Genomic DNA, 13,758 nt, shown 5'->3' on the forward strand with positions numbered 1-13,758 from the left:
TGTAAATTTACAGTTCATGTACATCAGCTGTTGGTTGCTGACAGACAAGGCTGCCTGTGTTTGGAGCCAGTTTGCATAGTGCGTCGTTCAACTCCTTGTCTCCCTACTTCTTCACTGCATACTTGGTTACTAAGCTTTGCTAGTCAGTGGCAAAATGGAACATTTAAATGTGGAAATATAGCTGTTCTGAAAGAAGAGGTTCCATCATAGTTCTGCTTTAATGATTCTCATTTGCATTTAAAATGTTAACTGCCTTGTATTTTCCCCAACTTTTCTTTTGGAAACTTTGCAAGAAATATAGAAATTTTATCTTACTCCACATAAATGTAATTAATGCCAACTGGAGATATTATCAAGTTGTCCCAGACTTAGATTAAGCCTGAGAATATTTTTATCCAGTACAAAATCTTTGAGCTGCCGCCTGATATAATCATACAGTCATAGAGATGTACAGCATGGAAACAGATCCTTCAGCCTAACTCATCCATGCTGACCAGATAGCCCAACCTAATCTAGTCCCATTTGCCAGCACTTGGCCCATATCCCTCTAAACCCTTCCTATTCATATACCCAGCCAGATGCCTTTTAAATGTTGCAATTGTATCCGTCTCCATCACTTCCTTTGGCAGCTCATTCTGTACATGACCATCCTCTGTGTGAAAACGTTGACACTTCGATCCCTTTTATATCTTACCCCTCTCAGCCTAAACCTATGCCCTCTAATTCTGGACTCCCCCTGCCCCAAGGAAAAGACTTTGTCTATTTACCCTATCCATGCTCCTCATGATTTTATAAACTCCTATGAGGTCACCCCTCAGCCTCCACTCTAGGGAAAACAGCCCCAGCCTGTTTAGCTTCTCCCTACAGCTCAAATCCTTCAACCCTGGCAACATCCTTGTAAATCTTTTCTGAACCCTTTCAAGTTTCACAAACTCCTTCCTATCGGAAGGAGATCAGAATTGCGTTCAATATTCAATAAGTGGCCCAACCAACTTACAGCAGCAATATGAGCTCCCAACACCTATATTCAACACTCAGACCAATAAAGGAAAGCAGTCCAATAAAGGAAAGCAGACCAAACGCCGCCTTCACTATCCTATCTACCTGCGACTCCACTTTCAAGGAGATATGAACCTGCATTTGTTCAGCAACACTGCCGAGGACCTTACCATTAAGTGTATAAGTCCTGTTAAGATTTGCTTTTCCAAAATGTAGCACCTTGCATTGATCTAAATTAATCTCCATTTGCCACTCCTCAGCCCATTGACCCACCTGATCAAGATCTCTTTGTAATCTGAAGTGACCTTCTTCGCTGTCCACTACACTTCCAAGTCCTCTGTAATCTTACTAACTATATCTCCTTTATTCAAATCAACATCATTTATATAAATGACAAAAAGTAGTGGACCCAGCGCCGATCCTTGTGACACTACATTGGTCACAGGCCTTGTCTGAAAAACAGCCCTCCACCACCCTCTATCTTATACCTTTGAGCCAGTTCTGTATCCAAATGTCTAGTTCGCCCTGTAATCCGTGAAATCTAACCTTGCTAACCAGACTCCCATGGGGAACCTTGTCGAACGCCTTACTGAAGCCCATATAGATCATGTCCATCACTCTGCCCTCATCAATCCTCTTTGTTAACGTCTTCAAAATACTCAATCAAGTTCATGAGACACGATTTCCTACGCACAAAGCCATGTTGGCTATCCCTGATCAGTTGTTGCCTTTGCAAATGCATGTACATCCTGTCCCTCAGGATTCACTCCAACAACTTGCCCACCCTCGACATCAGGCTCACTGGTTTATAGTTCCCTGGCTTGTCCTGAGCACCTTTCTTAAATAATGGTACCACATTAACCAACCTCCAGTCTTCACCTCACCTGTGACTATCAATGATACAAATATCTCAGTAAGAGGCCCAACAATCACTTCCCTAGCTTCCCACAGAATTCTTGGGTACACCTGATCAGGTCCTGGGGATTTATCCACCTTTTATGCATTTCAAGACATCCAGCACTTCCTCCTCTGCAATATGGATCCTTGTCAAGATGTCACCATCTACTTCTCTACAGTCTATATCTTCCATATCATTTCCACAGTAAACACTGATGCACAATATTGATTTAGTATCTTCCCCCATCTCCTGCAGCTCCACACAAAGGCCGCCTTGCCGATTTTTGAGGGGCCCTATTCTCTCCCTAGTTACCCTTTTGTACTTAATGTATTTGTAAAAATCCTTTGGAATCTCCTTAACCCTATTTGCCAAAGCTAAAACATGTCTCCTTTTTACCTTCCTGATTTCCCTCTTAAGTATACTCCTACTTCTTTTATACTCTTCTAAGGATTCACTCGATGTATCTTGTCCATACCTGACATATTCTTCCTTCTTTTTCTTAACCAAACCCTCAATTTTTTTAGTCATCCAGCATTCCCTATACCTACCAGCCTTTCCCTTGACCCTAACAGGAATATACTGTCTCTGGACTCTCATCTCATTTCTGAAGGTTTCCCATTTTCCAGCCGTCTCTTTAACTGCGAACATGTGCACCCAATCAGCCTTTGAAAGTTATTGCCTAATACTGTCAAAATTACCCTTTCTCTAAATTAGAAGTTCAACTTTTAGATCTGCTCTATCCTTTTCCATCATTATTTTAAAACCAATTGAATTATGGTCGCTGGCCCCACAGAGCTCCCCCACTGACAGCTCAGTCACTTGCCCTGCCTTATTTCTCAAGAGTAGGTCAAATTTTGCACCTTCTCTAATAGGTGCATCCATAGACTGAATCAGAAAGTTTTCTTGTACACATTTAACAATTTCCTCTCCATCTAAACCCTTAACACTGTGGCAGTCCTAGTCCATGTACTACCATGACCATCCAGTTATTCTTACAGATAACTAAAATCTCCTTACGCATTTGTTTCTCAATTTTCCACTGACTATTAGGTGGTCTATACTACAATCCCAATAAAGTGATCATCCCTTATGTCTCAGTTCCATCCAAATAACTTCCCTGGATGTATTTCTGAGAATATTCTCCCAAAGTACAGCTGTATTGCTATCCATAATCAAAAACGCTACTGCTCCTCCTCTCTTGCCTCCCTTTATAACCTTTCTGTAGCATTTGTATCCTGGAACATAAAGCTGCCAGTCCTGTCCATCCCAGAGCCACGTTTCTGTGATTGCTATGATATCCCGGTTCCATGTGGGTATAGCCTTGTCCCGATGTGAATCAGAAAACAATTAATGGATTTATGAGGCACTATTAAATCATAATGTATTACAAAACTGAACTATCCTTGCAAGAGTTTGTTTTTCAGGTTGTGATGTTTTTTCATAGTTTTAGTAATTCTGTCAGTTCACAGCCCTTCAGTGTTAAGTTCTTTTTCCTGAGATTGTTACACACTTGATGCAACTGCAACACAACAACTTCTGTGAACAAGCAACCAAATTTATTAAGCACAGTACAGTATAGGCTTTCTAGAGGAACTTGAAACACACACCTCACAGATCTTTACAGGGTAGTGGCAAAAGCTCTCCCTGAACAAAGGAAACAAAACTCCGAATATCACAGTTAGTACTGCCCACAAGACAACTCTCAGCTTTCCCTCATAGCCACATGCCACTCAAGATACAATGCAGTGACCACCCCACCTCCAGAAACAATGTAATGCGAATCATCCCTTAATGGTCAAATCTGTTGCAAATCATTGTTTGTAAGTATAGGGGAGAACTGTAATATTGTTACTGATTTCTGGATGAGAATGTAAATCATCCCTGAATGGCAAGGGTATGGCCGTGTAAACCTTCCACATTTCACCTATAAGAAGAAGACACACCGCCTTACCTCTGGGCCATTCAATTTCTTCCAGATCAGTAGAGCAAACTAACTCTTTAATATCTCATCAGAATTCTTTGTACTTGAAGTGGTGGGAACTGCTTCTGATGATCTCTACAAGTTGAGAAAAGTTACACTCTGCATGCTATTGTTTAATATATTATAATTTGAAATTGCAGGGCTAAATTCACATTTATTAATTCTTCTACACTACAGACTAGTATTCTGTTGATCAGCTTTTCATATCTGCTGTATATACTCAACTAAAAGTTGATGGTTTGAAGCAGAATTTTTATGCCAAAGTCTGTGTTTTTTGGAATGACCACATACTTTTTGAGGACTTTCACTTCCCTGTTGTATCATGCTCGGATCAATGGCGCATGCGTGATCCAATTGCTGTCATGTTGGACAGACCTGTTCTGCTGTCCAAGACGCATTCTTTGCAGCAACGTTCTCCACTGTCTACACTGCTGTTGCGTCTCTTGAGCAGTGGCACTCACTGAAGTTTCAACCCAGAAAGTGAGCAGGAGAGTCAAGAGAGGGTGAAAATCAGCCTGCAAAGGAAGTGGCAAGTGAGTGGCAATCAGAAAAAAGTATGACCTGTGTTTTTGGCCAAAGGACTGTGTTGACTTTGAGTCTAGATCGACAATGAGACAATAACTTGGAATCTTACAAGTAACAGAATTTGATTGTTCTGATTTTTCTTTTGTGTGTTCAGTTGGCATTTATGATGCAGGAGAGGAAATGTTTGCCTGTATTTCTGCATTGATTGGCAGTCTTCCCATGTGTATAAGTAAGTGTATATGTGAAGGCCCTCTGGTGAGGACAAGATGACGATGGCTTGCTACGTTCATTGCTAAAGCTGACTTCAGTGACACTTGGGTTGTGTTGCTGGAGGGCAGTTGTGCCAGTGGAACCTAACTTTAGAGAGCAGTGTCTGCAGCACAGGATGAATGGGAAGTTAAAAGTTAATAAATTTCAGATTGTCTCAAAATCAGAATCTTCTGCAATTTTCCTTTGAATTATATTATACCTTCTTCTGAAAGACAAGTCTGCATCGGATTTTTCTTTTAAGTATCTTACATCCATTATGTGCATGCAAACTCAAATGGGGCTTGTTTTCAGACATTATTTACTTTGTATTAGGAGCAGACAAATGGAACTACATTAGAAACTTGGAGCTATGGTTTCATCTTTGCTGTTCCATAATTTCCCTTACATATCAGCTATTTTACTTGTGCACAGATTGATCACTACACAGAGGTTTAAATCAGGGGGCTTTTGCAAGTTTAATTTTATTGCTAAGCATGAGTGGTCAGGAAGGAAGAATAAAGAGGTCACATACTGCTTGGAAAATCACAGGCCAAACTGCGTAGAGGCAGAATGGGTTCCTGGATACAGATAGTTTGATCTTGAAAACTAATACACATATTACAAAAGAATAACTGCACAGAACTATTTGAGATTTTTTTTTGTCATACTACTTGCACCTTTACCTGTCAGTACATGTACCCAGAGAACCAAGTAGACCTTTTGAAAAAGACAGTGACTTTTAATTCCGCTCTTTGAAGATAATTAACCCCCAATGGCTGTTGATCCAGGTCATTGACCAGAACCTCATTAAAATGGCTATACTTCATCTGCATTCCAAATAGGCTGTGCATTTTTATAGCTGAAAATGTGTTGCTGGAAAAGCGCAGCGGGTCAGGCAGCATCCAAAGAGCAGGAGAATCGACGTTTCGGGCATGAGCCCTTCTTCAGGAATGGCCCTTCTTCACTTTCCTCATTCCTGAAGAAGGGCTCATGCCCGAAACGTCGATTCTCCTGCTCTTTGGATGCTGCCTGACCTGCTGCGCTTTTCCAGCAACACATTTTCAGCTCTGATCTCCAGCATCTGCAGTCCTCAATTTCTCCTGTGCATTTTTATAAACAGTATCACAGATTCCAGTCTGAAAGTGCTGTGTGCAATAGGGCCCACCTGATGGAGTGGGAAGCCCAACTTATTGTTTTCCTCACTGTCATTTCTTCACTTCATCAATTTAAGACTATAACTGTCTTTATATTGGGATCTGTGCTGAGTGGGAATCAATATTTTCATTTGGCAAGGGTGCTGAGGATAATGGAATCAAGATGGTTAAATTCAAATAAGATACCTGTCAGCTATAACCTAATCGAATGGTGGAACAGCCGCAAAGGATCTTTTTGCTTCTTTCTATTTCTTTTGTACCTTTCCTGGTTTTGTGTGACTGTGGATATACTGGCCAGTTTATGTCTATTTACATAGTGATTTGGCTTTTTTTTATACACCTGCTGGATGTCAGTTTTAGCCTTGCTGCACTAAAAGCCAATGTTACCACCATTGTTATGACTTCTGGCCTTTTGCCTGTGTTTGTAGTGTGTTGAACCCAAAGCACTAATCTGACTTAAACTATGGTAACTTTAGCTTGTAATTGGGGGCTAAAGGCTTAATTCTCATTGAGATGTTTGACATGATCCACTTTGAAGAATAAACGTCAATTTATCTATTTTTGCTATCAGAGCCACTAATGTCTGCAAAGCTATACTAGAGAATATAGGAAGATGCTTAAATCAAACCTCAAATGGAACCTAACCAGTCTCAAATACTCTGAAATAAGCTGCAAATAATGTCACACATATTCCTGTACAGTTTCATCCATTGAACATTTGTTTCTATCTGGACACTGACAGTGGTAATGATTAAAATAGCTCTTGAGGAATAAGTTTGAGAAGTGATCTTTACTAGAAGAGATCATATTCCTGAGCCCAAGCTCCTGAATGACTTGTCTTGGCCTGTTAGTATGTGTTTCTTTGGGTTACTGACTTTTCCACAGTTGTGGTTTTGCTGAGGAGATTGACAGGTGAACATCGGAAATAGAGGTGCAAAAAATCTTTCTTAAAAGAAAGGGGACTGATAATTCAACAGCTAATGAAACCTGGAGAGGATAAAACTCTTGGTCTGGATAGATTGCATCCGTACATTTTCTTTTTGCAAAGTAGATTGGTGACAGATAGCAGTACGTCCGTTATTGATATATTAAAAATCATCAGGAAAAGGAACAGTGCTGTAGGACTGACAAACTTTTAAGGTTCTTGTATTTCTGAAGTAGCAGTAGAATGTGTCCAGGCAAATAGACTTGTTACTTTAGAAACAATGGTCGACAAAATATTGAAGTTTTTGCCCAAAGATAGCATAAACTAAAAATTGGAAAAAAAGGGAAATATTTTGAAATCTGTGCAAACTGTTCTTCCAAAAGGAAGATTGTGCTTGATTAATTATTGAGTCCTTCAAGCAAAAGTGCAGATGGGGACAGTGTGGTAGCTGTATTTTGTTTGGATTTTTATAAGGCCTTCAATAAGAGAGAGCATTGTGCACTCTTGACTCAGAAGAGGATGTGCTGTTAGGGATAAATATATAATTTTATGTATGAGGTGTTGCATTTTGGTAGACAGAATAAGGAGATCACATACTGCTTGGAAAATGGAAATCTAAATGGGGTGGAAGAGGGATGCATTTGAGGCTACAACTAGAGAAATTGCTGAAACTAGCACGACAGGTTCACAAAAGCTGAGAGATCAAAATTAGCATCATTTTTAATTGAGAGACAGAATAAAAAGTACGAAAGTTACATAAAACTTGGTTAGAACCAGTTGACTGCACTTTGAATACTTTTTTTTAATGTTTTGAAAATATGGAGGTAAATGTGCAAATAATATTCATATCAAATTAACAGTTAACAAGCTGGAGCTCTTCCCTGCATAAAAATGAACTGACAGATTACCTAGCAGAGGTCTTTACGGGTATGGAAGGGTTTGATAGCATCGTCTAAGAGAAGGTGTTTCAACTGTGGGAGAGACCAACACTTTAGGCCATAAATCACCAATATTGACAAATAAATGAATAGCAAATTCTGAGGAAATCTTTTGCCTGCAAAATGAGCAAAATTCTACCATGAGAAGGAGTTGAGGATTGCTTAATAGGTGCTTTTAATGGAAAGCCAGTTAAAAAATGTCTTATTTATTCATTGCAGGCAAGGCCAGCATTTATTAACCTTGAATTGAGTGGCTTGGTAAGCCATTTCAGAGGTCAGTTTCGACTCAACCACATTGCTGTTGATTTGCAATCAGATGTAGGCCAGACCATATAAGATTGGCACACTTGCTTCCCTAAAGGACATGGGTGAATCAGCCAGTGTTTCCTTATAATGGTTATATGGTTGCTATTCGGTATCTTTTTATTTCCAGATTTTTATTGAGTTCAAATCTCACCAGCTGCTCCAGTGGGACTTGAACCCATGTCCCTAAAACAGGCTGGGGTTCTGGATTCCAATTACCACTGTGTGAATGAAGGGTATTTCTTATGACTGGGGAGTCCAGAAGTGTGGGTTGCAGTCTTATGATACAGTGTACTCCATTTAGGACTGGGATGAGGAGGCATTTCTTCACCTCAAGAGTGTTGAGGCCAAAACATTGAATGTTTTTGAGCCATTACATAGTGCTAACAGGATCAAAAGTTATTGAGAGGTAGTGGGACCAGGTGTGCCGAGTGGGTGATCACCTGTAACCGTATTGATTGACAGAACAGTCTTGAAGGACCGACTGCTGCTCCTATTTTCTCCTTTTGCGTATGGGTTGTAAAATGCTGTGTTGTTGGAATTGTATGGTGAAGGGGTGGGAGGAGGGTTACATGCAGCATAGACTAGTTGGTCTCTGTGTGCTGAAAACTATAGATATGCATATGTAAAGACTGAATACTCAGCCAAACATAAATAATGTGGATAGTTTGACTGAGCTTGGAAAGTTGGATGATTTTCAACCTCCTGACAGTTTGGGATCAAGATGGTTTCTGACATGTCATGAAGACTGTTTCGAGAGTGCAGGTGAAAAACATAGGAAATTTGTAGTCAATAGTGAGGCCATTTGACCTGTAATTTTTTGTTTGACCCATCTGATAAAGATCAATCCAGCCCTTAGGCCACAAATCCAAGTGCTTTTAAAATGCAATAATCTTTCTGCCTTAACTATGAGTTAGTTATCCAATGATTTTCTGGATGAAAATATTTCTCCTTAACTCTGGTCTCTGATTATTGACCTTTCTTTGTAAAGGGAAGTTACTTCTTCCTATTGACTCTTACTTTGGGCCAATGAAAATAACGCCAGCAGTTCTGATTTTCTTTTGATTAGAATGCCTCATTCCTAGCAATGTCCTCATAGATCTGTGCTGTACATATTCTTGTCATACTCATCCTGTAATGCACTAACTGGGCTTACTTGGAGTTTCCATGCCGTCGCCTTAATGGTGCTCTATGGTGTTCAAATTCCAGTATTTTATGTCCTGTTTCTCTTCTTGCACGAAGATGTCTTGAAGATTTGGAATTTTTTAAGTTTAGATTCCCCTTCAGTGTGGAAACAGGCCCTTCGGCCCAACAAGTCCACACTGATCCTCCGAAAAGTAACTCACCCAGACCCGTTTCCCTCTGACTAATGCACCTTATACTATGGGCAATTTAGCAAGGCCAATTCACCTGTTTTGCACATCTTCGGACTGTGGGAGGAAACCTGAGCACCCGGAAGAAACCCACGCAGACATGGGGAGACTCCACACAGACAGTCACCCAAGGCTGGAATCAAACATGGGTCCCTGGCACTATGAGGCAGCAGTACTAACCACTGAGAAACCGTGCTCCTAGTCTAGACTATTGTAATATTAATATCCTACATAGTAACTTGTCTGTTTGTTCCACAATCATTCCTTGACTTGCAGTATTGCACCATGTTCTATTTTTGTCTGAATTCCAGCATCTGACCTTGTTTTCCTTTTTATTTTTCTCACGTTGACAGTGAATTGGCTATTCTTGTCTCCTCTGCATGTTATCGTACAATGTGTGTTGTCTTAGCTTCTTATTTGAGTACTCATTAACTGTTGAGGGGAGCAGGAATGGAGAGGAAAACATGAGCATACAGCTCAGAATTTTGGGCAGCCAGTTTTCTGTTATTACAAAAAGTACCAACTGCTGCAGCAAACAGTTCTTTCAAGTGTTTGTATTGCAATATCGGTAAGAAAATAGGCAATTCATTGTGTGATTAAGAGAAAAGAAGAGAACAGCCCTGACCTGTCTGATGTTGATTATACATGCATTGGGATGGTACTTAGTGGTGGTGTCCCATGTGTTTAATATGCCCCAGAAATGCATGATAAATTCCTGTTTCAGCAAAAAAAATGCATAATACATTCCTCTTTGAGCATCATTCTACTTCAGTGTTGCAAATGTAAAGGAGTTGGTATGCCCATTTTCTGTTGGAATTGTTCCATGAGCATTGTTTCATGCTGGAGCCAACAGTGCTGTGGGATGTAATCACCATTTTGAGGTAGCCTCTCCAGTTCATCAGCACTCTCCCACCTCCTCCCTCACATCAAAACCTGGGAAGAGGAAACAAGCTGGCATAAGAGGCAATATGCATGCGGCAGTTACAATGAGAGTACTTTTTAAAAAAAAATTGCCTTTTATTTTCAAGCATGGATTAAAAGAAACCTTGAATTCCAGAGTTGAGTCAGAGTCAGAGTCGTGACTGCCTTTGACATGAAGGCTATGTTTTGCTTAGCGTGGCATCAAAGAGCCCGAACAAAACCGAGTCAACAGGAATTGAGAGAAAACTGTCTCCACTGTTCAGAGTCACATCTGGCACAGAGGAAGATGGATTTGGCTGTTGGAAGTCAATCATCTCAGTTCCATGTCATCTCTGCAAGAGTTCCTCAGGGTAATGTCCTTGGCTGAACCATTTACAGCTGCTTCAATGACCTTTACACTGTTGTAAGACCAGAAATGGGGATGTTTGCCGATGAAAGGTCCATGTTAAAATACACTAAGCCCTGGCCAGTGTCTGGGTTGGGGCTGACAAGTGGCAAGTAATAATTGTCCCATACAAGTGGCCTTAACATCGCTGAATGCTCCAATGTCATTGTCCTCAGGGTTATCACTAACGTTGAACTGAACTAGACTGAGCAGGTCAGAGGCTAGGAATCCTGCAGCAAGTAACTCACCTCCTGACTCCCCAAAGCCTGTCCACTATCTGCAAGGCAAAAGTCAGGAGTGTGATGTAATACTCCCCACATGCTTGGAAGAGTGCAGCTCCAAAACTGCTTTCAAAGCTTGACAACATCCAGGACTAAACCAACTTGATTGGCACTACATTGGAAAATCATGCAGTGAAGACTGTAAATGCTAGAGAGTGGCACTAGAAAAGCACAGCAGGTCAGACTGCATCCGAGGAGCAGGAAAGGAGCTCAATCCTAATGAAAGGCTTTTCCCCGAAACATCAATTTTTTTTCCCTGCCGTGTTTTTCCAGCACCACTCTGATCTTGACCACATCGGTAAACATGCATTCTCTCTCTCTCTCCCCCCCCAAAGCTTCGTAGCAGCGGTGTGCACCATCCACAAAATACACTGCATCCTGATTTGGGAATGTTTTGCTGTTCCTTTCATGTCTCAGTCAGAATTCTAGAACTCCTTATTGAAGGGTATTGTGGGTGTACCAGATGATTTGCAGCAGTTCAAGAAACTCCCCACCACAATAAATGCTGGACTAGCCAATGTTGCCAACATCCCATTAGTCAATAAAAAGAAGTTACATTATTTAATTTGCAAAGGAACATAGGAAAGCGTTGTGTATCTTGTGTCATGTTTTGTTCTGAGAACCTAGCTACAACTGCTACTTTGGTATAATTGGAAAGACATTAAATTGTTTCGGTTGGACTTTTTGGAAATGCGAAAATGTGAACTGAGGGACTATTGTAGTTCACCATCAATGTGATTCATGTAGATATTGAAAGCAGAGTAAGTCTTAAGATTACTTGGGTATTTTAAGAGAGTTGGGATAATTGTACCAGTGTGTCTAAACAAATGATTCTCTATTTTGCTGAGTTATTTTATGTAATTTTAAAATATTTTAGAAAACGTATGCAGGAATTGTAGTGCAAACTTTCTGTGTACGTAAACATGTTATACAATAATTTCACTCATATCAAATACGGCACAAAACCTTCACTGACATGAAGTTGTAGTTGCAGTATGACAAGTTTGCTTGGATACTGTGAACTATGCCTGTCAGTGTCTCTGTTTAAACTAGATAAAGTTGCTAATCGTGTGTAAAAATTAATAGTGCATTGTTTAGAGATGTACAAATATTCGTTGAGCAAGTGAAGACTATAAAGGAGTATAGTTTCCGATTAAATCCTACTTTTAGAGAGAAATACGTAATAAGGTAAAGGATACCAAGGTTTTTGTCCCTTTTTGAATGCGGTGTTTGGTTTGAAAACACAGCATTGAGTGAAGTCTTGTCATGATAGTTGTTAATGTTGCCCATTTTTTTCCTTCGAGTCCTAATTTAGCTACCCTCACCTATTTCTTTGGCACACAATATCTTTTTTTTTAATCATGGTTCCTGATTTGTTGTTGCTGGCGATCTTATTTTTTTTGTTTAGCATTGCTGGCCTGTGATTCACCTTTTTTTGTTTCAACAGTTTCTCTGATTCATCTTCAGCAACAAATAGTGACTGGGAATGTAGACCTTGTGTTTGCTTAAAACCATACCATTTCCTCATTGTTTGCAAAGACTTTGGCAGCCAATTAATTTTCAAGTGCTGTCATGATTAGAAGCAAGCAGACAGCTAAAATGAACACAGAAAGACTTCACAAAAGAACTGCTAATTTGTCAAGGAAGGGAAAATAGTCTGGATGCCAGGAGAATTCAGTGTTCTTCTTTGCATGGTACTGAACAGTTTTTTTAAATTGATTTTTGTATTGGTATTCAGGCTTTGACATCCCATCTAGAAGAAGACAACAGCTGACTGGACTTCTCAGGTACTGCATTGAAATGTGATCAGGGTTATGTGTTGAGGTTTGTCCTGTGATTTTAAACCAAGAACCTTTCTTGGTGTGGCTGAAGAAAAGCTGATGTTTGCTTTCGTTCCATGGTTCAATTGAAGTTCAACACTTGTCTCAAAACACTGTTTGAAATGAGTGGGTAGAATCCTAGGCTGTTAGCAAGAAGAAGAAAATTTCCAATTTCCATGAGACCACAAGATTTAGGAATAAAAGTATGCCATTCAGCACATTGAGTCTGTTCTGCCAATCATTGAGATCATAGCTGACCTGATAATCCTTAATTCCACTTTCCTGCCTTTTTCCCCATAACCATCGATTCCCTTGCTAATTACAAATCTATTTAACTCAGCCTTGAATATGTTTTGAGATCCAAACCCAGCAGCAACCGGCATTAAAGAATTCCATTACCCTCAAAGAAGAAGTCCCTCCTCACCTCCGTCTTTAATAGGTGAACCCTAATTCCGAGATTATGCCTTCTGGTCCTGGATTTTCCCACATGGGGAAGTAACCTTTTGACATCTACCTTGTCAAGTCATCTGAGAATCTTATGTTTTAATAAGATGGTACATAATTCTTTTTATAATCCAATGAGTACAGGTCCAACCAACTCAGCCTCCCCTCATTAGAGAGTTCTTCCATACCTGATTTCAGCCTAGTGAATCTTCCCTGGACTGCCTCTAATGCCAGTATATATTTATAGATTAGCATTGTGGCAGTTTGAGAATTTGAGTTGAAGTTGCTTTAAAAGGTCACTGTGATGCCACTGAATTATCCAACCAAGAAGGAGACTAGCCTGTGTTAAACAGAGGTTCAAATTACACTGCTGCACTGTGAATAAACTTTTTGAGGCATTATGACAATGTATTTTGATGAGAGTTCAGTCAACTAATCAGGAGATGGAAGTTCAGCTGATCATCTCTGGATCAAAAAATAACCGTGTAGAGATGAAACAGTTGACCTTACTGTCCCTAAATCATAGTAAAAATGTACTTTCAGTCTCTTCCTTGTCAAAATA

General features: G+C 40.0%; 1 protein-coding gene across 8 annotated transcripts in view; it reads left to right on the top strand.

Moving 5' to 3' along the window:
* Window positions 1-13,758, top strand: part of LOC132819732 (transcriptional-regulating factor 1) — a 278,026-nt gene that overhangs the window by 67,490 nt on the left and 196,778 nt on the right. Inside the window, exon 1 of one of the 8 annotated variants that reach the window (XM_060831423.1) lies at window positions 12,701-12,719. The exons of the other annotated variants lie outside the window; for them this stretch is intronic. The gene's annotated coding sequence lies outside the window, so the exon portion shown is untranslated. Of the gene's footprint in view, window positions 1-12,700; window positions 12,720-13,758 lie in introns of those variants that run through there. 8 annotated transcript variants of the gene reach the window in all.

The sequence above is a fragment of the Hemiscyllium ocellatum genome, chromosome 10 (assembly GCF_020745735.1).
Source record: "Hemiscyllium ocellatum isolate sHemOce1 chromosome 10, sHemOce1.pat.X.cur, whole genome shotgun sequence".
NCBI classification, from domain to species: domain Eukaryota; kingdom Metazoa; phylum Chordata; class Chondrichthyes; order Orectolobiformes; family Hemiscylliidae; genus Hemiscyllium; species Hemiscyllium ocellatum.